This window comes from Diabrotica virgifera, chromosome 5 (assembly GCF_917563875.1).
Source record: "Diabrotica virgifera virgifera chromosome 5, PGI_DIABVI_V3a".
NCBI lineage: Eukaryota > Metazoa > Arthropoda > Insecta > Coleoptera > Chrysomelidae > Diabrotica > Diabrotica virgifera.
This window is the reverse complement of record NC_065447.1, coordinates 208,854,124-208,867,419: the sequence shown is the minus strand read 5'-3', so window position 1 is coordinate 208,867,419 and position 13,296 is coordinate 208,854,124.

Here is a 13,296-nt window from a genome sequence, read left to right as displayed (position 1 = left end):
TTTCAAGTCAATATTTTTACTCGCATATTTTACCCAATTCTTTTAAAATTTTGGAAAGAAATAATTCTAGATCACGGCCTATAACTCGAAAAACGATGTACCAATAAAATGTTCAAGTAGTTCTCTGCTACTTCTGTAGTATTAGTTTATTTTTTGGAGTAGGTACCATAGCTTATCTTCCTTTTCAAGCCAATCTTCCTTCAATTCAATATTTTTTTATTTTTTTTACTTGTTTTTTTTTGTTATTATTATTTTATTATATGTTCTTTTTTATATATTTTTTTTTCTTTTTAATTTTTTCAAACCAAATTAACAAATTATTCCTAGTTTACAACTTGTATTTACATAATTTAACATGTTTATAAATGAGATGTTCTCATTTATAAAGCAGCAGAGAGTTCTCTGCTGCTTCTGTAGTAGTTTATTTTTTGGAGTAGGTACCATAGCTTATTTTCCTTTTCACTTTCATTTATTTCCAAAACCTATTTCTTATTTCTATACCTCGTTTTTTAAATAGGAGGATTAATTCAAATTTACCGCGCCGTAATGCATGTTTGTTATTGGTCCAACCACAGGCAATCTTACTCCACTAAATTATAAAATTTTGACACTATTGACATTTATGAAATTTTGACACTAATGGCATTTAAAATTCATAGGTTAATTAAGTTCCAAATTCCATTCCACTTCTATCTTTGTATGTTTATCTATTGTTTGTGTTGAAATTCTTGTTCTGATTTATTTTTATTTAGCGTATGGCTTAAGTATATCACAGAATATATTTAGATTTATGCATTATACAATGCATCACAAACAGATGTCCAATTTTTTTATATATTCGATTGACCCTTCGGTTGCCATTACAAAGTCTATAGGGTCGCCTGTGTATGCTCTGCGTGGGCAGTCCTGAACAATGTGACTGATCGTCTGTCTTGCAGCGCCGCAGTCACAAGAAGGCGAGGGGAGTTTACCCCATCTGTGGAGGGAGTCGGCGCATCTTCCACAGTTTGTTCGAATTCGATTAAGGGCTGCCCAAATCTTACGGGGACGTTCAAATTCGCCAGGTTTCCCTATGATGTCCGGTAGACTATGGTAATGCGGATCTGTCCTACTTTCCCAATCTTCTCTCCATCGGGTATTTAAGTCAAAGTTGGATTGCTGCAGCGCTTGAGCAGATTGTAGAGGGGGTAACCTGCATCGGAGACGGTTTCCAAGAATATCGGGGATGTCGTTGTGGACTAGAAGCTGGCGACTGTCCATTATTTTGTTATATTCTTTAACCAATGCATGTTCGCGGCGTAGGTTGGGTGGTGCTATATTACTAAGGGTAGGTAGCCACATTGTAGGGGTGGGCTTAATGGTGCCTGTTATCATACGCATAGTACGGTTTAGTTGGGTGTCGACCAGGTGGGTATGCCTGCTATTTAGCCACACTGGAGCACAGTATTCTGCCACCGGATATATAAGGCCAAGAGCAGAGGATCTTAATGTTGATGCTGTGGACCCCCATGTAGTGCCGCAGAGTTTCTGTATTATATTGTTGCGTGTTTTCAATTTTGCTGCTGTTTTCGTCAGGTGTTCTCTGAATGTGAGCGTTCTGTCTAGAGTAACCCCAAGGTATTTCGGGTATTTATTGTGTTTTAACAGCTTGTTATTAAAATACACTCGCAATTCTCTGTTTGCCAACTTGTTGTTTAGATGAAAAGCTGATACTTCAGTTTTTGTAGTACTTGGCTGTAGTCTCCATTTCTTAAGGTATTCGCTGAGGATGGATAAGTCATTCGTGAGAGTGATTTCTGTAGTTTCTAAAGATTGGTGGCTTGTTGCAAGGGTCCAGTCGTCAGCATATCCAAACTTCCGAGATTCGGTTTCAGGCATATCAGCAATATAGAGGCTGAAAAGTAAAGGGGCAAGGACAGAACCCTGTGGAAGACCATTGTTAAGTTTCATCTGTCTACTCGTCTCCTTTCCCATTATAACCTGGAAGGCTCTGTTGGTCAGCATGTTGTCAATGAGGTTAATTATTATTATCTTTCTGCAGGGGATAATGCGGGCCAGTTTATATATTAATCCCTGTCTCCAAACAGTATCATATGCTGCTGTTAGATCTATAAATACTGTTGCTGTCTTTTGTTTCTTTTGAAAACTAGCTTCTATAAAAGTTGTTAATGACAGCACTTGGTCCGTACAGCTTCGATGAGGGCGGAAGCCAGCTTGTTCAATGGGGACATATTCTAGTATCCTGTGACTAATTCTGTTGAGGAGAAGCTTTTCTAATAGTTTATATACCATGCTGAGTAGAGCTATGGGGCGGTAGTTTTCTGGCTTATCGTTTGATTTGCCCGGTTTCGGAATTGCAATTATCTTTGTTCGCTTAAGTGAGAAAGGAATGTTACCTGACTGAAGTATATCATTAAAGAACATTGCAAGCCACTGTTTCGTGTATGCACCACTGTGTATCAAGAACTCTGGATGGATACCATCAAAGCCAGGTGCTTTACCTGATTTCATTTCTTTCAGCGCATGTGTGATTTCAGAAATAAGTATTGCTGAATATTCGGAGTTCGTTCTGTTCATTTGTTTTAATGCCCTTAAGTCTCTTTTCACGTTGGTAGTATGTATTCGATCTCGTGGAGCTCTGGATAGAGATACTATATGGGAGGCAACCTTGTTAGGAGACATTTTAGACTCTGGATTCCAGCTGGTTAGCTCCTCCAATTTTCCGCAACAAGGACCATGCCTGCCGGCTTGATTTTTTGAAGTCAAGGTTTTCGACAGTCTTTATCCATTTTTGGCGTCTAGCTGTATCGATGTTGTGTAAAAGCTCATCGGCTATTTCTCGGTCACCACTTTCGAGAAACTTCGTGTATAAGTCTTCACATGTTTCAGTCCATCCAGGCACATATTCTTTGCGATACCCCCTAGGGATGGTTTTCTTGGCAGTGCTTATTACTGCGCCCACAAACCTCTCATAATGTTTGCTGGTTGGAGGGACCCAGCTCAAGGTCCGGTCTAGTTGTTCAGAGAACTTCTTCTAGTTTGCTTTTCTAAGATTCCACCTGGGTCGAGGATATGATCTAATTATTGGAATTGATATTCCGATGGTGATAAGCACCGGACGATGTTGAGTATGTGGGAAGTCTGCAAGGACACTTCTCGCAGTTGTTAGTGGTCTGTCATTGGTATCTTTTGAGACAAAACATAGGTCTGGGTTATATTCTTTTCTCCATGCAGCTGATTTAAATGTTCCTCTGTCTTTGGCATCAACAACTAGGTATGTGTTTTGCTCTTCGGACCATTCTACTAGTGCCTCCCCATTTTCATCATTCGTGGTGTACTTCCACATTTCGTGGTGGCTGTTGAAGTCGCCGATGTATATAGTAGGATGTGGATGAGTCTTTAGCACTTCTGGGTTCCATGTAGTGGCTGGAGGTTTGTATATGTTAACTACGGTAATATCTCCAATCTTGGTGACTACTTCATGTATATTATTTTCATTGGAAGCAGAAAGTAGGAAACCATTTTCTATATTGCAGCGAATGTAGGTTGCGACGCCGTAATGTTTATCATAGGTGGCTCCCAGTAAATCGTAGCCAGGTATCTTTCCCCTTAAATCAAGCTGGACTTTGTCTTCAGTATGGGTCTCTTGTATGGCAACCAGGTCAATGTCGTTATCGTGTAGGATTTTTTGCAACACTTGGCATTTTGCCTGGCTTATGCCCTCGATGTTAAGGTGACAGACTCGGATACACGGTCCGAGATCTCTAGTCAGTTGGTTCTGAGAAGAACCTTTATTTGTTCCCATCGTATGTTTACGTATAGATAAGATTTCTGTTTGTGATCTGTGATGTTGGCAGGATATTGTTTTTGTTTTTCGTTCGTCTGCCGCCAAATTTTTGCTAGTTCATTTAGCGTTACCCAGGGTGCACCACATGGAGGCGAACTAGCATTACACCCCTCTTGTTCTGAGATTGGCCTACACGAGAAAATGGTCCGTGTCGCTATCTGGGCCTCTCACAGTTCTTATGCCTATTGCTATTATGCTACTAGAATGTCTCCCATTAATCAAAACATGATCTATTTGACTATTTATTCGGCCATCGTTTGATCTCCATGTTGCCTTGTGGATCTTTTTTCTAGCAAACTTCTAGTAGACTATTGCCCGATTTCACCAACGATACCTAAATATTTAAGAATTACCTAAGTGGGTTTAGGTACTTCCTAACTCTAAAACGGATTTCACCATACGATAAGAATTGCCTAAACCGCTTAAGCATTACCTTACGTTAGGATACGGATTTCGATCTCCCTAAACTTTAGGTATTACTTATCGTTGACAGTCAGGATATATTTTTACAATTTTGACTAATGTACTTGTGACGTTAGTCAATAATTTGCTTCTTACTTTAACTTTTCTGTTATATTAGGTATATTAGTTGTAATTTTGTATTTTCTTTTATATTATTAATATAATATGTGTTGGAAAATATAGAAAATCCTTTGGAGTTTTTTACAGGTAAATTGACAAAATTATGTAGTCTACCTACTACCTAACAAACTAGTGTTGTGTTTCAAAAACCCATTCATGATATAACTAAAAGTGTGTCCTTAAAAAATTAATAATAGAAAGCAATTTTCAACATATTATTTATTTTAAAATTATTTCATTAATGACAATTCAACTAACTCCAATTTTTCGTCATATGTGAAATTTACAACTCTTTTCTTTTCCTCAATTTCACTGTAATATACAAATAACATACATATTTATTATATACAAACTTAATGCACAAATAACTAACTACTAAATAAAATATCTATAAAGACTTGTTTACACGGGTAGAGTAATGATGCAAGTACTTGATAGAGTAGAGTAACTCTACCCGTAAAAATGCTCAGCACAGTAGAGTAGCAAGTAGAGTGTATAGTAGGTTGACTAGCAACATGTGGCAAAGTAACTCTACTCTACTACCACCACCACCGCCAAAATGTCCACTCGCCTGTGCACTCTACCCATGGAACGTGCTCAATTCTGGTAGAAGTGGTAGAGTAGAGTAGGTAGGAGAGTACATAGGGACGCTGTCATTCCGGCTGGAATTATGTTTTGTGTAAATAGTGAAAATGAAGTCCACAGAAGATGAAACTTTAAAACTTGTAGATCTGTATGGCGAATACCAGTGTTTATGGTATTTAGGTAGTGTACACTATAGAAATAAAAGTACGAGGAAAGCTGCGGAGGATGAAATCGTCGAAAGAATGGCAAATGGGGGCTTTGGAGTAAACGCGCTCAAGCAAAAAATTAAGAATTTTAGGTACACTTATAATCAAGAGTGTTTAAAAATACAAAAATAAAAAAATCGGGTTCACTATACTAGCATCAGTACTACACTTGTATTCTCCTCGTGTGAACGGTATCAAGCCATTTTTGGTAGAGTAGCGAGTAGAGTCGACTCTCCTCGCTACTCTACTCTCCTCAAAACTCTACCCGTGTAAACAAGTCATATAGTACAAAACTGGATAAAACCAAATTGGCAAACAAACAATAATGACAAATAATCGAAAAAGTAAGGAAATGTCATCTTATTCTTCTTTTTATTTATCAAAAATAGTTCAAACGTACCCTAGGTATAACCTAGGAAAGCATTTCCTAGATAAGCAGTTCTTTTAGTTGTGAAATGCGATTGTTTTTAAGTATTGACTTAAGAAGTTCCTATCGATAAGAATTACTTAATAAGGCAACTGTTTAGGTATCGTTGGTGAAATCGGGCATATGTCTTACATACTCTTCTCTGCCTACTTTTGCGTTTATATCCCCTAATATTATTTTGATATCATGGTCAGGAGTTTCTGTGTGTGGTTGATTTAGAGTCAGAATTCATTTTTATCTTCCTATGATGCTTCGTCGGCTGGTGCATGTACTGAGAATATAGTTAAATTAGACCATTTACCCCTTAATCTTATAATACAGAGTCATTGACTGGTTTAAAGTTAAAGCTTTGATTGCAGTCTTTTATTTATTAAAGCCACAACATCCTTTTTCATGTCGAGTTTCATTTCCTGAATGGCTGTTATATCTCAGGTCTTCTAGTTGTTTTATCGTTATTGTGACGATTTCAGGTGTACCAACTTAATACGTTCCATGTTTCTAATACAATATATTTTGTTCGTAGCTTTCGCCTGTTATTTCTACTTGCACACGTATTTATACATGTATGGATCACTGGTCCCATGGTAGCAAAATCCCATTTTCGGAGGACCATATCTCCTTTCCTCGTCTGCCTTCCACTGGGGTTGGTTATCCAATCTACAGCAGGGTTGCTCAGGTGTGCTATTTTTAATTTTAAAGTGGAACTATGGGGATGTCGACTAGTAGGAAGACCAATAAAGAGGTGGATGGACGAAGTGAGAACCGACGCTAAAGAGATATTGAAAGTGGATAACTGGAGGAGAGCAGCCAGTAACAGAGATACTTGGAGGCGGATGTTGGGGGAGGCCAGGGCCCGACTTGGACTCTAGCGCCATAGGAGAGAGAGAAAATTTTAAGGTCGTTCTTGATAAATGAATACAGGGGGTCCCGAAAAGATTGGTCATAAATTATACCACACATTCTGGGGTCAAAAATAGTTTGATTGAACCTAACTTACCTTAGTACAAATGTGCTCATAAAAAAGTTACAGTCATTTGAAGTTACAAAATGAAAATCGATTTTTTTCAATATATCGAAAACTATTAGAGATTTTTTTTATTGAAAATGGACATGTATTATTCATATGGCAGGAATATCTTAAAACAAAATTATAGTGAAGTTTGTCCACCCCATAAAAATTTGATGTGGGTTTTGTTCCCTTAAACCCCCTCCCCCCAAACTTTTGTGTACGTTCCAATTAATTCATTATTGTGGTACCATTAACACAGCGTTTTTAAAACTTTTTTGTCTCTTAGTATTTTTTCGATAAGTCAGTTTTTATCGAGATGGGGCTTCTTTTTAATATATTTAATGTTTGTGTACGTTCCAATTAAACTATCATTGTGGTACCTGTTAGAATATATATATATATATATATATATATATATATATATATATATATATATATATATATATATATATATATATATATATAAAACAAGGTTTATTATTGGGGAATTCAGCAAGTTCTAGGTGAAAGAAAACACTTTTTACTTGTCCAAGAACTTTTCACCTAGAACTTGCTGAATTCCCCAATAATAAACCTTGTTTTATAACATTGCCAGCAAAGATTCCTTTTTTCATATCTATATATATATATATATATATATATATATATATATATATATATATATATATATATATATATATATATATATATATATATATATATATATATATATATATATATATCGGGTGTTCTACAGCATTCGCCGTTTCCCGCATCCTATTCGCCATGCTTTTCGGTCACGAATATCTTCCTCGTTGAGTTGTCTACTGTTCATTGCTTTCTCTACATCTTGTAACCATGTTCTCTTCGGTCTGCCTCTTTTTCTTCTCTCGGGTGGTGCATACTGGATCATTTTGTTGGGCCATCTTGTTGGTCCCATTCTCTGGACGTGCACATACCATATCAATCTTTTTTGTTCTATTCTGTCTATAATATCATTTTCTACTTCCATTCTTTCTTTTATTTCTTCGTTTGGGATATGCTGTAGTTTAGATATTCTGCGGCTTCTTCTAAGCGCGTCCATTTCTAAAGCTTGTAGTCGTTTATTTTGTCGGTCTTTTACTTCCCACACTTCCGAGTTGTACAGGACAATTCCTTCCACGATAGTTTGGTAGATTTTTTTCTTTGTCTGATTTTGCAATCCTGTACTCCACCAAATGCCATTCAGCTGTTTTATAGCTTTTCTTCCTTGACTTATTCGATATTCTATATCTTGATCGCATGTGGAGTTTTTGTCAAAAATAGAACCTAGATATTTAAATTCATCACATCCTTTTATGTATTCCCCTTCTAATTCTAAGTCTTCAGTATCACCTCCGACTACAAGGTATTCAGTTTTCTCCATGCTCATTTCCAAGCCCCATTTTCGGTACTCCTCTTTCAATTTTCTAATCATGTAACTGGCGTCATCTTTATCAGCAGGAATCACAACTTGGTCGTCAGCAAATAGCAACGTATACAAATAAGAATCTCCTACTGGTATTCCCATTGTTTGGCATTTCCTAGTCCAATATTTTAACACATGTGTAAGGTAAATTTTAAATAAAGTGGGCGACAGACAGCATTCCTGCAAAAGGCCTTTCGAAGTTTCAAAGGTATTTGAAAGTTTCGTTCCAATTTTAATTGCTGTTGTTGCATTAGCATAGAGATCTTTTATTGTTTGGATGTATTTTCTATTTAAAGTGGTTTGTTGTAATACCTCAAACATTTTTTCTCTGAGAACGGTATCGTATGCTTTTTTTAAGTCTACAAATACCATGTGAGTTTCTAGATTTCTAGCAGAACGTTTTTCCAGTAATTGCCTTATGCAGAAAATGTTATCTGTGCATGATCTACCTGCCCTAAATCCACTTTGTTCTTCGGAATCTTGCCACTCCTTTTCTATCCGTTTCTTTATTATTCGTCCGTACAGTCTTCCAACTGAGCTGGTCACACTAATGCCTCTGTAATTATTACAATTTTTTCTACCACCCTTTTTGTATATAGGGGTAGTTATGGAGTTTTTCCACTCAGAGGGCACGCCACTATTGCCTGAAAGGCATCCGTTGAATATTTCAACTAAAATTTCTTTTGCCTGTGTCGTGCTGTGCTTAATGAGTTCAATTGGAATACCTCCGGGACCAGGAGCTTTGTTGTTTTTCATTTCTCTTAACGTTAGTTCTAGTTCTTGAATAGTTATATTCTTTTTCTCATGATCATCTTTCAGTGTGCGTCACAGTTTTTTGGTTTCCTTTCTAACGTATTCAATTGTATATGACAGAAAAAAAGGCACGTCGGTGATTACTTCTAGTTCTGTGATTATTCTAGTTGTCGATAGATGGCGCCATAATTAAAAAAAAATAATTTTTTTTAATTAGATAATAATATTACAAATATAATCTGTATAATTTATAAGACTATACAAATCAAAGAAAATACCATTTTATAAATGCAAGAAACACATTTGATTTGTTTTTATTCTAAATTGAAAATAAAATGTGACAACTGTCAGATTTAACTAAAATGTCATGTTAGAATAAATGTCATAAATGTGTATTATCACGGACTTACCCTTTTTCCTATCATTTGTGACGCACTGAAAAATGATCATGAAAAGGACAATATCTTCTAGTTGTTCCAGGTTGTTTGGGGCGATGATGGTTTGCCTTACATATTCCTGTCTATTCTCTTGCAATAGGTTTCTAAAGTATGTTTCCCACTCGTTTATACTTATAAGGGATATCTGGCATCTTTCTTGTACGTTTTGTCTTGTATTTGATATTGTTCTCCAAGCTTCTCTGCTTTTTATTCCTCCCGTAAGAGTGTCTATTTCTTCACATTTCTTCAGCCACATATTTTCTTTGGTTTTAATCACTTCTTTTTTTGTTTCCATTCTTATTCTTGCGTAGGTTTTTCGGTCTTCTGAGCAATTGGTACTGAGCCATTTTTGATATGCTTCTTTTTTTTTCCCTCGTCTTTTCTTTTAAAGAATCTGTAAACCAATGGTGATGAGTGTTATTTGAGGATTTTTCCCCTAACGCTTCGAATGCAGCTTCATGTAAGCACTTTTTAGCCGATCATATTTTTCAACTGCTGTTCTTGTATTAAACTGTGTATTGGTTATCTTTTGGCTCAGCCTTAATTTAAAAAGAAAGGAGATTGAATTATCTTTCAGTGCGTCGATGTTGTATTTGTACTGAGGCGGGTGTTCTTCTGTAATCTCTTCCTGGGTTTCTTCAATTTTGTTGTTCAAGATATATGGAAAGTATAGATCTGCTCTGAGTAAAAAGTGGTCAGTTCCACATTCTGCACCTCTATAGACTCGTACATCTTTCGTCACAATTGATGATTTCTGCTTTATGATGACGTAATCTATAATCGATTTCAATTGTCGGGTTACCGACAACCGGTTAACTGGTTACCGGTTAACCTGTTAGAATATACAACGTTAAAAGTAGATGTTGCTCTATAGTTATTTATATATTGATAGAATAGAGAGTTCTAAAAGAAATATAAAAAATAAAATGTCGGTCATGTTTAAGTAAAATGTTTTGTTATTGTCCTGTAATTCAGTGAATTATAATAATTGATGATGGTCAGTTACAGTTAGTCAGTTCACCTAACTTAATTATTAACAGTACCATTAGTTAAACACAGTGTTTTTATAACTTTTTTGCCTTCTAGTCTTTTTTTGACAAGTCACCTTTTATCGAGATGTGGCTTCTTTTTCAAAATATACCTAAAAAAAATGTAAATTATAAATAAATTTTCAGATTATTAACAGGTCTCTATAATCGTACTTATGGTAGGGAAGCGCAAGCGGGGATTTTTGCAGTTACTCGAGCGCGTCAGATTATCATATGGGGAGAAACCTGGTGCCCTGCAGATGTACCTCTACCATGTATTAGCTCTTAACACAGGAGAGTTCGTTAAGGGGGTTCCGAAAAAAAAATCTATCCTTAAAAATACTCGAAATTGTCAGATTAAGATAAGTTAAGGACATGCTAAACAGTGTATATTTCAAAAATCTGACGATTTGATGGGGCGCACATAGGGGTATTTCGCCGATCTGGCTGGCCAAAAGTCAATTTTGTCAAACATCTTTTGGGATAAAATAAACTAAGTGTTCTATTAGCCCGACAGTTGCTACACACTGGGCAAACTCTTTCCCGGTCCCACGCTATCGCCTACTCAGGCAATAACCAGTCAAAACTTGACCATCATCGTTCATAGTGTAAACGATTTTCGCTATTAAAGTGTGATCCCTAAGTTTGACATTAAATACTATTTACTGGGTGATTGTTACAGTGTAAACAATTATGGATCTTGAAAATACAGGTAAGATCACATATTAATGTGTGTAATTTTATACTATATTTGTAGAATGCGGTTTCTAAGCAGCGTATTGAACTTGATCATTTTTTTGTTTAAAATTTGATTTATTTTTAAAATTCTAAAAGAAATTAGTTATACTTCAGGGTGCTTCCCGGTCATATTTTTTATCGGGATTAATTTGATAGACCTCCTGAAATATGATGGTAGAGAAATCACCTGCTATTTTCTGCTCTTTTTCGTTATATTTACATTTTAATTGAGGTAATCGTAAGAACCAAATTGCACAAACCTAATTTTTTTTCAGCTTTAACACAACTCTTGTTTGTTTTAGACATGCCAAGTGGTTCAAATTACAGAGTAGTTTCAAGAAAAATATTATACTACGATAAAATGCAAGAAAAAAACTTGCCGAATTTGAAGAAAAAATAAATTATTTAGAAAATGAACTTTTAGCACATGAAGATTAGAGTCAAGCCGAAATAAAAGAGTTGAAGCGTAAAAACGACTTTATAAGATGGTCAAAAGCTAATAGACAGCCAGCCAAATTCGTAGAAGCCACAGAAGCCCGAAATAAACATTTCAGGATGTTCCGTAACAGCTTTGCACGACAATTTTCAAGGGTGGAATGCATTCGAGACTTCTGTTAAGCTCTGATCCTTTAATAACTTGTTTAAGACCAAAACAGACAAAATCCTCAAAATCTTTTTCAAAGGAAACTATCGAAATGTTCATTCCAGCTGATTTAGACGAAAATTTTAATAAACTCGGACTCCGAAGAACTAGTTGAAGATGAAGCAGATGACTCAGAAGAAGAACCCTGGAATTCATCGTCCAGTTGATGTTATTTCAATTTAATTACAATTTTTTATTACATTTACAATTGCAATTTTTTTTTATTTTTGCTTGTACATAAAAAATATTCTATATCTACTCGTTTTTTTTTAATAAACTATCAGAGATAATTTCCTTTCATACAAAATATTAAAAGAAACATTAAAATTAAATAATAATGCGATAAATCATTTTGGCCAGCCAGATTGATGAAATACCCCTATGTGGGGCGTAAGGAAATGGGTGAGTTAAAAAGTTTCACAAAAAAAGCGAATAATTCACGAAATGAACGTTAGATCGTAAAACTAAAAAATACGTGTTCAATATTTTTTAAAAATCTATCGAACGATACCAAACATGACCCCCACGGAGAGGGGTAGTGGGTAAATTTAAAATTTTAAATACAAATCCCGCGATATTTCGCCAAATAAACATTAGATAAAAAAACTGCAAAATACAGTTAATCAATATTTTTGAAAAATCTATCGAATGGGTTACCTTAAAATCTTAAATAGGAGCCCCAAATTTTTATTCCAGATTTGGATTCTTTCCGTAAAAATAAGCAACTTTTATTCGAAATATTTTTTCAAATTATGGATAGATGGCGCTATAATCGGAAAAAACGATTGTTGGAAATGGAAAATTAAATTAAAAATGGAAAGTTCTCACTAAAATGGAAAACTTTACTTAACTTTTGTTGGTTTTAGGACCTAATAATCACAAACCAATAGGTCCCCAAAGCGCTCGAGTGACTGCACATTTAGCATACTTTGCTCCCCTACTATTAACCATATACAAATATGTGGTGGATTCGGCAAATATTCAAAATATGTCGATAAACACTGGCTTATTGAAAAAGTACTAAGAGGCAAAAAAGTTTTAAAAACATCGTGTTTAACTATTTGGGCCACAATAATAATTTAATTAAAATGGACACAAAAGTTTGGGGGGGTTTAAAGGAACAAAACCTCCACAAATTTTTTATGGAGTGCACAAATTTTACTTTAATTTTTTTGTAAGATGTTGCTGCCATAAGAATGCCACATGTCAATTTTCAATAAAAAATCTCGATATGAGTTTTCGATATATGAAAAAAAAAATCGATTTTCATTTTGTAACTTCAAAGGGCTTTAACTTTTTTGTGTGCACCCTTGTATATAGATAAGTGAGGTCCAATCAACCTATTTTTGACCCCAGAATCTGTGGTGTAATTTATGACGAATCTTTTCGGGACACCCTGTATATATGTATAAATATATCTAAGAATAATTAGCTAGTCAAGAGTCCGGTCCCCCCCCTCGTATCTTTTGAACGGTAAAACTTATAATAATGAAATATGGAGGAAGGAAATAAACGGACGTAGACTTCTTAACTAGTAATAACTGGTGACGTAATAGTGACAGATAATTTTAAATGGGACCTTATGGCAAGTGATACCTCGTTTGAAAGATATTAA